A 15,277-nucleotide genomic window follows, 5' to 3' on the forward strand; every position below is an offset into this window, starting at 1 on the left:
CCCGCTCGACTTGTCCATTGGCTCTAGGGTGCGCCACCAAGACGTATTTTACTACTATGCTCCTTTCATCGCAGAAGTCCCAAAAAGCGTTCCCGGTGAACTGAGTACCCAGGTCGGTGATGATGCTGTTGGGTATGCCGAAACGGTGGATGACCTGGTCGAGGAACGTTACAGCCTTTTCTGAAGATGCCTGTACTAAAGGCATGTATTCTATCCACTTAGAGAATTTGTCAATCAGCACAAAGACGCATGTAAATTTCCCAGGAGCTGGTCTGAAGGGCCCGATCATATCCAGTCCCCAGCATGCGAAGGGCCAAGAGGCTGGTATCGTCTGGATCTCATGTGCTAGTACGTGGATTCTCTTGGCGAAGAACTGACAACCCTCACAGTGGCGGACTAGCTTCTCTGCGTCGGCTACTGCTGACGGCCAATAGAACCCTGCTCGGAAAGCCTTACCGACCAGTGTTCTTGAGGCCGCGTGGTTGCCGCAGGAGCCAGAGTGGATTTGGTGTAGGAGATGCTTGCCTTCTTCCTGGGTTATACACTTCATCAAGATTTCTTCCTTTGCGTTTTTGCGCCATAATTTGCCATCGACGAGCAGATACTGCTTACTGCGACGCATCAGGAGCTCGTTTTCTGCCCGATCAGTATAACCGCTGCCATCTGTTAAGTACTTGATGAAAGGTACTCTCCAGTCGGGCTCATGAGTGGTCGGAGGCGGCTCGGTTGTGCTCGGCGCCAGAACCGTAGCCACCAATTGCTGGTCCGGAGCTTTGTCGACCGTGGAATTTTCCTCTTCGATGGAAGGCGTGAGCAGGTCTTGGACGAATACGCCATGTGGGATTTTGGCTCGGGATGATCCTAACTTTGACAACGCATCCGCTGCCTGGTTCTTGTCCCGGACCACGTGTATGTACTCGATGCCATAGAACCTGCCTTCCAGCTTTCTTATCGATTTGCAGTATGCGTCCATCTTTTCGCTGGTCGTGTCCCAGTCCTTGTTGAGTTGGTTGATGACCAGAGCTGAGTCTCCGTAGACATAGAGACGTTTAACACCAAGCTCAACCGCAATGCGTAAACCATGCAAGCATGCTTCATACTCGGCGGCGTTATTAGATGCTGGGAAATAAATCCTGAGGACGTACCGAAGCTGCTCCTTGGATGGTGACACGAAAAGAACTCCTGCTCCCGCACCGTCAATGTTGAGAGAGCCGTCGAAGTACATCGTCCAATATTCGTCGGATCCCGGTGAGGCAGGCGTGCTTAAGTCTATCCACTCGACGATGAAATCGACGAGTGCCTGAGACTTGATTGTAGTACGGCTTGCAAATTCCAAGGAAAAGGGGCATAGCTCCATTGCCCATTTGACGATGCGCCCGTTCGCATCCTTATTGCGAATGATGTCCCCCAAAGGATACTCGGTCATGACCACCACATGATATCCGTCGAAGTAATGTCTCAACTTTTGGGATGTTATCAGTATGGCGTAGAGCAGTTTCTGAATCTATGGGTACCTGGTCTTGGATTCGTTGAGTACCTCACTGATGAAATAAATTGGCCGCTGTACCTTATAGGCGTGGCCCGGCTCGTCGCGCTCGACCACCATTGTAGTGGAGACCACCCGATCGGTTGCCGCAATGTAAAGTAGGAGAGTTTCGTCTTCTCTAGGAGCAGTAAGGACCGGAGGTGATGTGAGGTATTGTTTTAGCTACGTGAAGGCAGCGTCTGCTTCCTCCGACCACTCAAACTTCTCGGATGCTTTGAGCAGTTTGAAGAACGGTAGCCCTTTTTCTCCTAATCTTGATATGAAACGGCTTAGAGCAGCCATGCATCCGGTAAGCTTCTGAACATCCTTCACCTTTTTTGGGGGCTTCATGTCTAAGACAGCTTTGACTTTCTTTGGGTTAGGGCGTATGCCATCGTAACTGACGACGTTGCTGAGTAGTATGCCAGAAGGAATGCCAAAGATGCACTTCTTTGGGTTTAATTTCCATTGGAACGTATTGAGGGCTGTAAAGGTGCGTTCCAGGTTGTCAACAAGTGTACGTGCTTCCTTGGTTTTGACAACTACATCATCAACATAAGCCTCGACGAGGCCATCTTTTATCTCATCATTGAGGCAGGCCTGTATAGCGCGTTGGTAGGTAGCCCCGGCGTTTTTGAGCTCGAACGACATAGTCGTGTAGCAGTATGTGCCGAAAGGCATGATGAAAGATGTCTTGATCTGGTCTTCCTTTTTTAGAGCAATCTGGTGATAACCAGAGTAGCAATCAAGAAAGGAAAGCAGCTCGCAACCGGTGGTTGAATCTACGACCTCGTCTATGCGAGGTAAGTTGAAGGGGTCCTTAGGGCAGTGTTTGTTGAGATCAGTGTAATCAACGCACATTCTCCATTCATTATTCTTTTTACGTACAAGAACCGGGTTGGCTAACCATTCCGGATGATACACTTCTTTGATAAATCCGGCTACCAAAAGCCGTGTCACTTCTACCCTAACCGCCTCCTTTTTGTCGCGAGCAAACCGTCGTAGCTTCTGCTTGATAGGTTTGGCCTTGCTGTTGACATTTAAGGAGTGCTCGATCAAGTTCCGAGGTACACCGGGCATGTCGGCAGGTTTCCATGCGAACACATCCACGTTGCTCCTCAAGAACCCGACGAGCGCGTCTTCCTATTTGGGATCCAAGTTGGCCCCGATAAGGGCCATTTTGCTGGAGTCGCCGTCGACCAGCTGGATCACCTTGTGCTCCTTTGACTTGATGTTCTTGCGTGGAGTCTCGAGGTCTGGGATCTCCAGGTGGTCGGCTGAGGTCTTCTTAGCGTCGAGCACGGTCTCGGCCATGCGAATAGAGAGGTCGTGGGCCTCTGCTATTTTGAAGCTGTCGTCCTCGCAGGTATAAGCTGCGTATACGTTACCCCTAAGGGTTAGAACTCCTTTCTCGGTAGGCATCTTGAGCACCAGATACCTGTAATGACGTATGGCCATGAACTTGGTGAGCGACGGTCGACCAAGAATAGCATGGTAGGTGCCGTCGAAGTCAGCGACCACGAAGTTGACGTAGTCGGTGCGGAAGTGGTCCGGAGTCCCAAATTGCACAGGTAGCATGATCTGCCCGAGAGGTATAGAGCTCTGTCCGGGGAGAACGCCCTAGAACTGTGCCTCGTACGGCTTCAGGTCCGCCTGGGCTATTTTCAGGGCGCGCAGGCTGTTCTTGAACAGTATATCGATGGAGCTACCGCCGTCGATAAGTACCCAGTCGAACTGAACCTTGTTGATACAAGGATCGAGGACTAGGGGGAAATGCCCTGGCTCAGGTATGGCGGCCCATTGGTCCTTCCTGCTGAAGTAGATTTCACGGTGAGACCATGGAGGGAGCCGCGGATCGGTGAGAAGGTTGTCGGTGTTTGCCACGTTCAAGCAAGCGCGGGCGAGCAACTTGCGTTCTCGTTTGGTCTCAATGGACACCTTACCGCCGATGATGGTGTGCACGCGATCAGTTGGCTTGACGTATTTATGACGAGGGTCTGCATCGTCGTCGTCGTTATCCTCGTTGCGCTATTCCCCTGCGTCGTTAGGCTTGTCGGACATATCCGGAACCTGTTGACGCGCGTAAATAGTCTTGAGGACGCGGCAATTCTCCATTGTATGGTTCGACTTAGGATGGAGCTGGCAGGGCCCCTTCAATGCTTTGGCGTAGTCGTTTTCGTAGTTACGACGTCCGCCCCCCTTTTTAACGGTATTGACCTCGCCGTCGTCTTCCCGAGCACGCTTGCTCCTGTAATCGTCACGGCGGTTGCACCGCTGATTACGTTGGTCACGGTGGTCGCGGGAGTCATTGCGCTGGTTGCGGCGGTTAAAATTGTCGTTCCGACCACGATTGCCACGGTAATCGTCGTGGTGTGGAGGGTGGTCGGAGCGTGGAACCCTTGCTACTTCTTCAACAATTATCTTTTTAGCGTCGTCGGCGTCTGCATATTTTTTAGCGGTGGCCAAAAGCGATGTGACTGATTTAGGTCTCTTCCGGAGGAGCTTGTCTCTTAGGGCGTTGTGGAAGCGGAGGCCGGTGACGAAAGCCTCGATTGCCTCGTTGTCGGAGATTGATGGGACCTTGATGCGCATCTCCGAGAAACGCCGAACATACTCGCGCAGTGGTTCATCTTTCCGATCTCGGATCCGTTGCAGATCGTACTTGTTGCCGGGTTGTTCACAAGTAGCGATGAAATTGTCGATGAAGGCCTGCTTGAGCTCCTGCCAAGAATCAAAATAGTTCGCCGGCAAGCTAACCAGCCATTGGTGACCTGCATGACCAACAGCGACTGGGAAGTAGTTAGACATGACGTGCTCGTCAGCCATGGCTGATCGACATGCAGTTTCGTAGAGCATGACCCATAATTCGGGGTTTTCCTTGCCGTCGTACTTCTGAAGTTTCTCGAGCTTGAAATTCTTGGGCCATATGACTTGGCGAAGGTGTGGGGTAAACTGCTTCAGACCCGGAGGGCCGTGGGTGGTGTCATACTCCATATGACGGTGGCTTTCGTAGGATGCTCGATCGTCGGCTCTCTGGTTGATGCGAGCGCGCAGATCGCGTCCACCGAGGTAATGGCGGAGATCGTTATTGCCATCGCGGTGATCTCGATTGCCATCTGGATTAGCTTTGCGACCGTGGTTATCGCAGCGATTGTCGCGGTTGTCCCGGCGGTCATTGTCCCGATGACAGTTGTCATTCTGGCCACCATCGTGGCCATCGTTGTTGCGCGAGCCACGTTGGTTGAGTGGCTGTGAACGACTTGGGTGCTGGCGGCTGTGGCTTGACTTGACTGATATGGATGGAGCCCGAGCTTGGTTTGCAATCTCTGCGGTCTGGGCCATAGCAGCCGTCAGATAGGCTTGTATTTTGTCGCGAACTGCTTGGGTTTCCGGGGTGTTCGGTAGCCGTTGCATTGTCGCCATGGCGACGGCTACGTTAGCACTTGGAGTCCTAAAGACTTGTTTGTCTCCCACCCTGTCGAAAGCATCGTTGAGGTCACGTGGCTGGACCCTTATGCACCGTGCCTCCTGGTCTGCTTTGGCTTCAATTTGCCGGCGATTAATCCGGTCAATGTTGCGTGCTTCGCGTGCAGTGCTTTCTTGTTCTATTTCGCCAACTGCCGGTGGTTCGTCATTGCTGACTATGTTGATCAAACCCCCTCGCCTTGGTGGGAAAGACAGGAATTACGGGAATCCCGGGGCGTGATCCGGGATATTCAGATCGTACTCGACGCCTTCATCCTCGTGATGCTGGAGCTTGGTGTGGACGGAGGCATCAGATGCGGTGCCAGACGAGAAGCCGGAGTCACCCTCTTGGATCGTGTAGACGGATCCTTCACGATGATCTTCAATCCGGACCATGTTGACGAAGTTGCGTGGCTTTGGCCAAGGTCGGCGCATAAAACACAGATCCGAGCGGCGTTGTAGGTTGTACGCGTAGCTGGAAGCAGCGTTTCGCAAGCCGTAGGGTTGGACCTGGTGGTTCTCCGTCGAGGCTTCGTACTCGGAGAGTCGGAGACCCGTTGCGAAGGTCGGCTGGCAACGAGTGGAGCGCCCCTCAGAAGTAGATATGACCACGAGATCTGTCCCAAGTCACGTAGGACGACTGGTCTGAGCTGGTCGGATAGATCTGTTGTGGGGAGCGGTTACCTGCTCATTAGGTTGACTTTGAATCGTACTTACCAGAGCTAGGGTTTCAGCGAGTTTGGTGCCAACCCGATCGATGGAGTCGAGCAGGTCGGTGTTGTCGATCTGCTTCCCTTTGTAGCGGGGAAGCGGATGACGGGTCGTCGGCGTGGCTGAAGGTGACATAGGCGTGGTCGGAGCCAGATGTACCATGGTCAGAGCCAGATCCGTCGTGGTCGGAGCCGAATCCATAGTGGTCGGAGCCGTATCCGTAGTGGTCGGAGCCATAGCCGTAGTGGTCGGAGCCGTAGCCGATGCAAGTGAAGTAGTGGTCGGTGCAGACTGAATCCACGCCTCCTCCGTGGTCATGGCGATGGCGTCATCGGAGCCGGTGGTCCAGGTGATCTGGCCAACGGTGAACGTGAGGCCGTTCGACGTAGCCATGGAGCCAGAGGTGATGGCCGTCTTGTTTGCTTGGAGAGCAATACGCACCCCCCTACCTGGCGTGCCACTGTCGACGAAATATGGTCGGCAGTCTACCTAGGGGTATGCCCAAGGTAGTAGATTATCGGCAGACAGATGCGCAAGCCCCAAACAAGACGGTGACGCAAGACAGACACGAGGTTTTATCCAGGTTCGGCCGCCAAGAAGGCGTAATACCTACGTCCTGCGTCTGATTTGTATTGCTGTATGTCAATGAGAGATGTTTTTTAGAGGGATCCTCTGCCCGCCTTATATAGTCCGGGGGCAGGGTTACAGATCTGGAAACTAATCCTAGTCAGTTACAATTGCCATATGTGGCCGGATAAGGATTCCTATTCTAACCGACCAGGATCCTACTTGATCGCCAAATCTGCCTTAACTCCTTGCGCGGGACTCCAACCAGGTTGGCTGGGCCGCACGTCGTCTTTTGGATGGACCGGACCCATCGATCCGGGCCGGCCCAAGCTTAGCCGTAAGGGTATAGGGGTTAATACCCCCACAGACTCCGAGGCTCAGTGCTTGGCCACTGACACTGCCAGGCCACTCCGACACTCTATTGCCGCCATCCCCCACGGCGCCTCCGTCCCCTGCTGTGCCAAGCCCGTCCTCCATCGCGCCTAGGGTGCACTGGCCCAGGCCGCGGAGCAGGTGCTCGCGCGCCTTGCGTAGGTGCTCACCCAGGTCGCTGAGCAGGTCCTCGCCCAGAGGCGCACCGGCGAGCTCCACGCGCCGTGGTGGCATCGAGCTTCATGATTCGTCCAAGCAGGAAGGTGACATTGCGCACTGGAAACACATGTTGCAAGAGTATGTTTCAAGTGTTTCACATGTTTCATCTGGGATGTTGCAATTGTTTTATGTGGATGTTGCGAAAGTAGATCGGGATGTTGCATATGTTGCAGTGATTGTACACATATGTTACAAGCTTTTGTTCTCAGTGTTTCACTTGTTTTTCCAGATGTATGTTGCAAGCGTGTTTATCTGAATGTTGCACGTGTTTCACATATATGTTGTATGCGTTTTATCTGGATGTTGTATATATTTTGCAATGGCTTTTTCAAGCATTTTCAGGTGTTTTTATAATTGTTTCAGACGTATGTTGCAAGTGTTTAAATTGTTTTCGAACGTATGTTACAAATGTTTCATTTAGATGTTTCGAAAGCAGATCGGGTGCTGCATCTCCCTCCTCGCCTTCTGTTGCCTCGTGTCTCGGTGTCTCCTCCTCTTCTCGATGATGGTGATGTTTCGGGCGACGTGGGCCCACGTGTGGACAGGTGGCGTGGGTGGGGTGAGTCGTTCGAGTGGCGCAGAATCTGAGCGGGTGGGGAGTACGGAATGGAGCAGGCGCGGGGCATGGGGAGCAGCGTCCAAACGCGGGCCTCACGCCAAACGTCTGGGCGCTAGTTGTTCCTTTTCCAAATTGGCCTAAACCAAATTTACTTTCTCAGAATACAAATTGGACTTCACTCTTAGATTCTTCTCGTCAAAATCATCGAAAATCATATATACAAAGCCAAAAATTTTAGTCCAAAATAAATGAGGAAATCACACTTCTGGGGAGTTTTCTTCACAAAATACAGCCTAGACCGGTTTCTGGTACTATGCAAATTGGCCTAGGCTAGTTTCCTTGTTTTCATCTTGTCAATAATACTGCAACAAGAGGATGAGTACCATAGCGGGATACGACGATGTCATGTGCCACGACGGGGGAGGGGGCAAGTGCCGCAACAAGAGATGGTGGGAAGCCGAGTGCCACGATGGGAGACAATGGGAGGCCGAGTACCGCAGTGGAAGACGACGAGAGGCCGACGAGTTCCATAGTGGGAGATAGAGTGCCATGATAGGGGACAGAGCGAGGCCTTGCGCTGTAACAAGAGACTAACTGCCACAATGGGAGACGCGCGGGAGGCCTTGCCACAGCAAGAGGCAGGCAAGTGCCACCCCAACATAACGAGTGTCGTGTGATGCCACGAGGCACATCGGTGTTAAGATCCAGCACCTAACTAGTCATTTCTAAAACTTAATCATCAATTCTAGCTGACTCAAATACAAAATTAAACTAATGGCTGGATAACGACTTCACCCCGGCCTTCTATAACAACACTAGAACCTTAGCACACAAGATAAGTGATGCGGCAATAGGGTGACTAGTAAGAAATCTTGCGCAATTCTGGTTTTGCAAGGTAAATCAACCTAAACAACTAGAACAACAAGACTATGTACAAGAGCTTCTACTCATACTAGTGATAAAAGGTGACCAACAAGCTTACACGCACCAGCACAAGCAATTACACTCGCAAAGTCGCAAGAGATATACAAGTAAAGATCCAGTGTAGGAGATGCAAACCACAATGGAGAAAGACATGATTTTTCTGTCGAAGTTTGATGACTTTGTCAACCATCTACTCTCTCGAGGCGAGTCGAAAGATCATCGCTCCTCCAGTAATTTTTCAAAACTGCAAACTTTATCTACCCTGTAAGGTAGGCTCCAACATTAGCCCTAGCCTATTGTGAGCCAGTTGATCAACATGCTTGGTCTACCCGAAGTTTAGCAGGAGGCCTGGCAAAACAGCTAGCACACCGGCCCGCTCCTGCTGCCGACTTGACTTGGCTCCGCTGCAAGCGCCCTGACTGTCATCGCACCAATAGAGCTGCGCCACCGCCGTCCCGGTCTCAACCCGCACGTCCGCACGTGGTACCCAGGCATTATATGCGGCGCGCCCACCCAGTCTCATAGCAAGCAGCTGTGGCAGAGCCGTGTTGGGATGGAAAGCCCAACCAAAGTGAATCCGCTATGGTAGGCCTGTTACAGAAGGCATGTGAAAACAGACGAAATGGGCCAAGGTGACAAAACGGGTTGGAAAAGAAAATGGGCCACGCGAGAAGGAAAATTCTGAGACAATTACAAAAAAATATAGAAAATTTTGAACGGGCTCATATTAATGAAATTTATACTTAAATGTATTCTTTTTTTTTGACACGATAGGTCATGTATTCTTGCATAATAGTATCTGGAAATTAAGGATTTAGTGTAACTTTGCATATAACCCCTCAGAAATTTCTACTTTTACAACATTTGTTAACCTTTTGACCCTAGACTAGATCCTATGTTTATGCATATTTACTATACCTTTTATATTATGCACATATAAGAGTTTGTATATCATATTAAATCAGCAGTTTATTTTTTGTTATTCCTAACTTTATTTTTCTGTAGTAAATAGTAGATTAAATCAAAAACTTTTCTATGTGCTGAATTTACTTCTAAATAATGCTAGTCCAGCCTTAAATATATCATGTAATTGCGAGAATAAAATTTTGAATGACTATACTAAAAATATGGTATAAGGTGTATGCCCTCTTTCAATCCTACATACCTTAGATTTATTAACCTTGATAAGGTTATATTATTTTTTTCCTAGCATGGTAGTTTTTTTAATGAATGTTTGGTACTAATTTTAAAAATTGATGTATGTAATAATTAAATTCTGAAAAACGCTAGGATACTTCTAAGAACATTTTGGATAACCAGCCGCTGCCTTTTTACACATTGCTACTTGTTTACTGTAGTAACTCATATGCTCATGATTTTTTGTTACCATTTCCCGTAGAAGGAATATCTGGGACTTGTCCGAAATGACAGAATTATATGTTATGGTCATTATTAAATTCTTGTAGGATATTACTACCACTGATGCGGAGTACACTCAGTCATTGTGACTTGTTGAGGGGCCTTAGGTGCTTAGATGGCCCTTGCTCTGAGTTGTTCAATTGGACTTCTCCTTAATGAAAAAGGGTGATCCTTATCAACCGCCTTGAATAGTTGTTTCGGACGCGTCCTGGTGCTTGCTCTGTTCTTGCTCTCAAGATTGGTGAGATCTTATGATGAGGTTTTGCTTCATTGTAGCTTGGACTTGCAGACTATTGAATATTTTAGAATGGGTATGGTTCCATTTGGGGTTTCTATGTTCGAAAATTAATGGTTGGCCTTGAAGAGATTAGGGTCAAGCACCTTGGAACAACTGTTGATGATAAGGGATGGTTGATAAACGGATACGCCATGATGTCGGGCTAAGGATCACATTATATTCGATCTAAGATAAGGGAGCCTTTTCGGATTGCAAAAGTATTAACGTGGGCAGGTTTTGGATCGTGACATTGGAGATGTAAATTTTCAGAACACATGTATGTTCACGTATGTGAATGCATGTATGAAAACCGAGAACCTTCAAGAGACAAGTAACTCCTATATTTTATAAGATTAATAAAGTACTAGGCATCATCTCATTATCAACGAGCTGAGTGCATCGCCTCTAACGAAATGAGTAGGACCTTTACTTCTAGAATGAATCTAGAAAAAACATAAAAGCTCAAAGTTTAAGACTTAAATCCGATACAGATTTTAATTACCATACTTCCATAAAAACCCTAATCGACTAAGTTAGCCGTGTTTCACAAAGGGAATGGAAATTTGACGTTACCAGACCATGATGGGCACGGGTACCATATTGCGTTTTGACGCCGTGCATCTTGGTGGTAGCTAGCGTCCAAAAACTTGCAATCATGCACGCTGGCACATAGGGAAAAAAATCAATCATGCAAATACTTGGTACCTTCAGAAGAACGTAACGTACAATCACCGTGGGCGGTGGCACGTACTGACTGGTGCCAGTCAACGGATGGTGCCAGGTACCAGGTGCCAGGACGCGTTTCACCATCTCTGATTCCAGGGGAGGAAGGGCACGAGGCGCAAGCGGACAGGGCAACCGAAAACGTAGCATCGGTGATGGCTAAAGCTGACACGGCGCCGAGGGCGGCGAAACTACCGACCGATCGGGCAAATACCATGGCATTCCCCCCGGCCGGAACGACGTTGCTTGCGTGGTTGACGCGGCACGGGCGACGGGAGACGCAGGCCGGCTGCTGGTCTCCGGAACAGTACGTACGTGCGGCTGGTTACACGTGACCAATGCGAGAGTGAGACCTATATATCGTACCTTTTAAAAATGCCAATTTGTCGTTTCAAAAAAAATCATTAAAAATGTTAATTTGATCTACTTCCCACGTCGCATAGGCAGTGATTAACATATTGCGTAAGACGTTTGGCATTGTCATAGGACTACCTGACGGCGACTGTGTATGTTGATGTAGGCATGTGTTTTGTGTATATTGTATGGCAGGTGCGACACATTTGTACAGTTGCATTTTGTAGCCATCCGAGGCTAGTCCAACGCTAGTCCTGGAGAGTGGAGATATATGAATCCCTCCACGGCTCCACAACCACGTTGGGCATACTTAACAGTAGCTAGTGCCGAATCGTGGGACCACATCTATTGGAGGTCTCTTTGAATAGACTAAGACTAGTTGTTAGCTCTAACTAAAAATTAGTCAACTAAAAATTAGTCAACTAGTTGTTATCCCTTGCCTGTTTGGATTCTTTGCTAATAGTTATATGAATCATTGTTAGAAAGACCATGATGCCCTTGTGTCTATCCCCTTGTTTCTCTTTCTCTCTCCTCGCCTACATGGATGGAACTCCCGACGTAGAGGCGGACATGGCATCAGACGACAGATGCTTGTTGGAAGCAGAGACGGAAAAGTGGGGCCGCATCCGAGGTCGGAGGCGCATAGCGCTCGCTTGACTAATCGAGTCCTAGAAGGCAGAGGCGGACGGGGGGCCGCAGTTGGGGTCAAAGGCGGGACGACGGTGGAGGCGCTCGACGCTCAATCAACTGCAGGCTAGGGCACCCTCCAACTAGGGCTTTGATGTCGGCGTGGATCTGGTGCCTAGGAGACCTCCACCTAGAATAGATGGTGGTGGGGAGCCATGACCGGGGCAACAATGAGGTTGGAGGCCGCCAAGGATGGACGACCGCATGGCAACAAGTGCAACGGAGGCTGGCCACGGGCATGGCGAAGGCAGGCTACAGGTGCGGTGAAGGCAGGCTACGGGTGCAGCGGAGGGAGAGGAGAGAGAAAGGTAGGACACAGGAGCGAGAGGAGAGAGAATAGAGGATATATGACTTTTTTAATAGTTGTAGCACTTCTAGCCCTTTGTTAGCTGGGTTTAATGGACTACTAAACTAACAACTAGTTGGAGTTTTGGCTAAACTTTAGCCCACCCATTAGGCCTCCTGTTTGGATCCTCAAGGGCTATTTAGCAATTAGTTGTTAGTCCAAAAGAGATCCAAACAGGTCCGGGTAATGCTAATTGTACATCTATAGCCATGTGAACACAATATCAATTGAGGTCAACATCCTAGGTATAGTGCCAATATGTAGCCACTAATACTGTTCAAAGCAAGGACATGAACTCTCTCACACAAAAGAAAACAACGGAATTTAATTAGAGAGCACTCCATTTGAAATTATAGATTTTTTTAGTTTGTTCTCAATCAAATATCTCTAAGTTTAACCATGTAAAAAATACACCAACATCAAACTAGCTAGTTTCATTAAATTCTGGATGTTATTTATTTTTTCTAAAAATTGGTCGAAGTTAGATAAGATATTGGTCGAAGTTAGATAACGGGGCCAATAAGACAAAACTAAATTATAGGCAAATTCTGGACATTATTTTTTCTAAAAATTGGTCGAAGTTAGATAACGAGGCCAATAAGACAAAACTAAATTAACCTTTAATTTCAAACCAAAGGAGTAGAAAATTATACAGATAGTTATTTATGGATTAAATGTAGACGAGAACGTACGAGCAAAGCAGTCTACCAGGTCATACTCCTTGTGGCGTAAGACTATAAGGCCAGTATTAGTGGGAGCTTCATGTGAGTTTCATTTGTATTAAATAGGTTATCATATAGGCAATTTTGATGACATGATAGTGTATTTAAGAAAAGAGACAAGAAATGAGTTTCATCTAAATGAAACTCTCTTGGTACGAATACCAACTCTCTATGAGTCTTGAATTTAATGCTATGAAATCATAGAATAAAACTCTCATTTGAGAGTGGGTGTTCCATCCAAATTTTATTTTATTGACAATTTTTGCTGTGGGACATCGCGAAAACAACAAATTGGCTGCAACACACCGCCAACACTTGCTTTTGCTGAGTACCATTATGAAATCACGAATGTTTGCCAGTGGACACCGCCTCCATTAAAATAAAGAAAAACAACAATCGGGAGAGAGAAAGCACGGTAAAGAGACGTTTTTACCCCTGCCGGCCTGAGTCCTGTCATTTAGGTGGTCCGGTTGGACTAGCTCGGCTCGGCCCCGGTCGTCTTCTTCCTTCCCCCGTTCTCGTTCTCGTCAGTCTCTCTCCCCATCCTCATTCCCCATCTCGACGAACCCTAGCTTCGAGCCATGGCATCGAGCTCGCATTCCACACCGTTCGGCGCGCCGCACCCAGCTTCGCCGTCGCTCGACCCCTACAGAGACCAAGCTGGATTCTTGCCCTTGGTTCCTTGCCACAAGTGCGGAACTGTTTTCATCGGGCACGTGTCGCAGAAGCCTGGCAGCAAGGGGAAGAGGTTTTACAAGTGTCCACTGCTTGAGCATGTAAGTGGTCGTTGACTTCTGATCTGGTTTTGAGGAGATGCACATTTTTTTTATTTTTCATCTCTTGTTTGCCAGATCGACTTTGCGTGTGGAGTGTACTACTTTGAGGAACAGTATATCAATTACTTGGTCGCCAAAGGCGTTCTTCCTCGCGCTTGTAGTCAGGTTCGAGTTCAGGGTGCCATGGCGCTCGAGGTGATGAGGGAAGGCAATGACAAGGAGAAGGCCTGCCAAGGATTTGATGGCTGCCAAGATCTGTTGGAGACTGCAGTGATTCATCTCCAAGGTTCAGAGGCACTACTGAAGTCAGTACTTGAGAGCAACAAGAAATTGTTGACCAACATGAATAAAATTGGAGAGCGGTTGCTTGTAGTTGGTGGTGTAATGGTTTTCGTTTTGGTGTTAGTTCTGTTAGTGTTGTTGGTCAAGTGAAGCAGAACAGCAGGTTGTCATGTATCTTGGTTATCATGTATCCAATTAGTGTTGTTGGTCATGGTCATGAACATGTATCCAGTTAGTGTTGTTGGTCATGAACATGTATCCAACTTATCTGTACCTTGTTTGAAATCAATGATGCATCTTAACTATGTTGCAAGAAAATGGTCTGCCAAATTGTATCTGAGTTCATGAATGATGGGGCAAGAAAATGGTGTGCCAAATTGTTGCAAAAACATGCATCTAGGTTTAATTTGATCACTTCACACAACAAAGTCTACCAACTGAGTTCATGGTTGAGATTGCATAACTGAGTTCACAGGTTCATCACACTACATAACATGTTTAGCACACTACATAACAAGTTCATAGGTCCATCATCACCACCAAATAAGTTCACTACATAACAGGTTCATCACACTACATAACAGGTTCACCACAAAATAGATCCATTACATAAGACATGCATCACAAGTCCAGGATGAGCTTCTTCTTGCTGATCCTCTTGCCGGCCTTGCTTGCCTCCTTTTCCCCAGCATGCATTTCTTCTCCAGTAGCCTTGGTGGTCACCACCTTTTTCTTCTTCTTCTTTTGATGCTGCACTTCTACTATTGGGGAGGAAGTTTCACCACCTAGCTCCAATGCCCTCTTGCGGTTGTAGTCATACCCAACATTAGAAAGATAAATAACAGTATGTTGTCATAGATAACATGCATCAAGTCTTTACACTTACCTCCTAGTGTTTGTTGCGGGGCTGTTTGTTAGAGCTGGTGGTGCAATGTTTGGTGGGCTGTTTGTCAGAGCAGGACAGACAGTTGTTTCTTGAGCACCTTCAATCTGTGATTGCTGGGTAGAGACAGTTGTTGTGGCAGTGCTTTTATTTTTCTTTGCTCTCTTGGGCTTTGGTGGTGCATCAGAGTCATAAACGGTTTCATTACAGGTCTTCATCATGTGACCAAACCCTCCACACCTCTTGCACTGGCGCTGGCTTTTTTGCTTGCCACCTTCTTCAGAACCTTTTATCCTTCTTGATCTGGGCCGACCTGCAGCTCTCTTGAACCTTGGAGGCCAAAGAGACTGGAGATGGCGTGGTTGGCTGGAGACGGCGGCGTGGTTGGCTGGAGACGGCGGCGCTGCGGGAGACTGGAGACGGCGGCGTGGTTGGCTGGAGACGGCGGCGCTGCGGGAGACTGGAG

This window comes from Miscanthus floridulus, chromosome 7, assembly GCF_019320115.1.
Source record: "Miscanthus floridulus cultivar M001 chromosome 7, ASM1932011v1, whole genome shotgun sequence".
Classification (NCBI taxonomy): domain Eukaryota; kingdom Viridiplantae; phylum Streptophyta; class Magnoliopsida; order Poales; family Poaceae; genus Miscanthus; species Miscanthus floridulus.